The sequence below is a fragment of the Cherax quadricarinatus genome, chromosome 20 (assembly GCF_038502225.1).
Source record: "Cherax quadricarinatus isolate ZL_2023a chromosome 20, ASM3850222v1, whole genome shotgun sequence".
Taxonomy (NCBI): Eukaryota; Metazoa; Arthropoda; class Malacostraca; order Decapoda; family Parastacidae; genus Cherax; species Cherax quadricarinatus.
Window position 1 is genome coordinate 16081524 of NC_091311.1, and position 2932 is coordinate 16084455.

Genomic DNA, 2932 nt, shown 5'->3' on the forward strand with positions numbered 1-2932 from the left:
CGCTGTGGCATGCTGGACACAGAGTCGTATTGAGATTTCAGTGTCTCACTCATTTCTTTGTCATCTGTGTAAGTCCCATCTTGTCTGAGCAAGGGCCAGATACTAGATGTGGTAGTTGCCTTGTTTTTGGCACTAATGATGTGGTCATGTGATGTGGTCAGGTGATGTGGTCATGTGATGTCAGGTAATATAGTCAAGTGATGTGATCATGTGATGTGATCAGGTCATGTGGTCAGGTGATATGGTCAAGTGATGTGGCCAGGTGTTGTAGTCAAGTGATATGGTCAAGCGATGTGATTAGGTGATTCGGTCAGGTGATGTGGTCAAGTGATGTGAACAGGTGATGTGGTCTAGTGATGTGGGCAAATGATTTTGTCAGGTGATGTCGTCAAGTGATGTGGTCAAGTTATGTGGTCAGGTGATGCAGTAAAATAATGTGATCAAGTGATGTCGTGATGTGGTCAGGTGATTTGGTTAGGAAATTTGATCAGGTGATGTATTCAAGTAATGTGATCAGGTGATGTGGTCAGGTGGTGTGATTAGGTGATGTATTCAAGTAATGTGATCGGGTGATGTGGTCAAGTGAATGATCATGTGATGCGGTCAGGTGATGTGGTTAGGTATGTGATTAGGCCCTGTGGTCAGATGATGTGATCACGACAAATGATCCTGTGATGTGGTCAGTGATGTTATTCGGCGATGTAGTCAGGTGATGTGATCAGGTGATGAGGTCAAGTGAAGTGGTCAGATGATGTGGTCAGGTGTTGTGGTCTGGTGATGTGGTCAAGTTATGTGGTCAGATGACGTGGTCAGGTGTAGTGGTCTGGTGATGTGGCCAAGTGATGTGATCAGATGATGTGGTCAAGTGACGTGATCAGGTAATGCAGTCAAGCGATGTGATCAGGTGATTCGGTTAGGTGATGTGGTCAATTGATATGAGCAGGTGATGTGGCCAAGTGATTTCGTCAGGTGAAGTCATCAAGTGATGTGGTCAAGTTTTGTGGGCATATGATGTGGTCAAGTGATGTGGTCAGGTGATGTGGTCAAATGATGTGGTCAAGTGATGTCGTGAAGTGATGTGGTCAGGTGATGTGGCCAGGTGATATGGTCAAGTAATGAGATGTGATCATGTGATGTGGTCAAGTGATGTGATCAGGTGATGTAGTCAAGCGGTGTGATCAGGTGATTCGGTCAGGTGATGTGGTCAATTGATATGAGCAGGTGATGTGGTCCAGTGATGTGGTCAAGTGATTTCGTCAGGTGAAGTCATCAAGTGATATGGTCAAGTTTTGTGGGCATATGATGTGGTCAAGTGATGTGGTCAGGTGATGTGGTTAGGAGACGGGATCAGGTGATGTGGTCAGCTAATGTGATCAGTGATGTGGTCAGGTGATGTGGTCAAGTGAATGATGATATGATGCAGTCAGGTGTTTGATTAGGTCATGTGGTCAGATGATGTGATCACGAGACATGATCATGTGATGTGGTCAGTGATGTGACTAAGCGATGTGATAAGGTGATGTGGTCAGGCGTGGTCAAGTGATGTGATCAGATGATGTGGTCAGGTGTTGTGGTCTGGCGATGTGGTCAAGCAATCTTATCAGGTGATACAGTCATGTGATGTGGTCAAGTGATGTGATCAGGTAATGTGGTCATGTGATGAGGTCAAATGATGTGGGCGGGTGATGTGATCAAGTGATGTAGCCAAGTGATGAGATCAGGTGATGTGGTCAGGTTATGTGGTAAAGTGATGTAGTCAAGTTATGTGATCTGGTGATGTCGTCAGATGTGATCAAGTGATGTTGTTAGGTGATGTGATCAAATAATGTGATCAAGTGATGTGGTCATGTGATGTGGTTAGGTGATGATATCAGGTGATGTGGTCAAGTAATGTGATCAGGTGATGTGGTCAGGTGATGTGATTAAGTGATGTGGTCAGGTGATGTGGTCATGTGAATGATCATGTGATGCGGTCAGGTGATGTGATTAGGTGATGTGGTCAGGTGATGTGGTCATGTGAATGATCATGTGATGTGGTCAGGTATTATTGCCAGATGATGTGGTCAAGTGATGTGATTAGGTGATGTAGTCATTTGATGTCGTCAAATGATGTGGTCATGTGATGTGATAAGGTAATGCGGTCACGTAATGTGATCAAGTGATGTGGTCAAGGAATGTGGTTAAGTGATATAGTCAAGTGATGTGGTCAGGTGATGTGGTCAAGTGATGTGATCATGTGATGTCAAGTGTTGTTTTTCAGGTGATGTGCTCAGGTGATGTGATTAGGTGATGTGGTCCAGTGATGGGGTCAAGTGATTCGTCAGGTGATGCCAAGTGATGTGGTCAAGTTATGTGGGAAGATGATGTAGTCAAGTGACGTGATTAGGTGATGTGGCCCGGTGATGTGGTCAAGTGATTTCGTCAGGTGATGTCGACAAGTGATGTGGTCAGGTTATGTGGGCAGGTGATGTGATCAGGTCATGTGGTCAGATGATGTGATCACGAGATATGATAATGTGATGTAGTCAGCAGTGATGTGATTAGGCGATGTGGTCAGGTGATGTGGTCAAGTGATGTGATCAGATGATGTGGTCAGGTGTTGTAGTCTGGTAATGTAGTCAAGTGATGTGGTCGGATGATGTGGTCAGGTGTTGTGGTCTGGTGACGTGGTCAAGCGATGTTATCAGGTAATGTGGTAATGTGATGAGGTCAAATTATGTGGTCAGGTGATGTGATCAAGTGATGTGGTCAAATGATGTGATCAGGTGATGTGGTCAGGTGATGTGATCAAGTTATGTGATCAGGTGATGTGGTCCAGTGATATGGTTAGATGATGTGATCATATAATGTAGTCAAGTGATGTCGTGAAGTGATGTGGTCATGTGATGTGGTAAGGAAATGTGGTCAAGTAATGTGATCAGATGATGTGGTC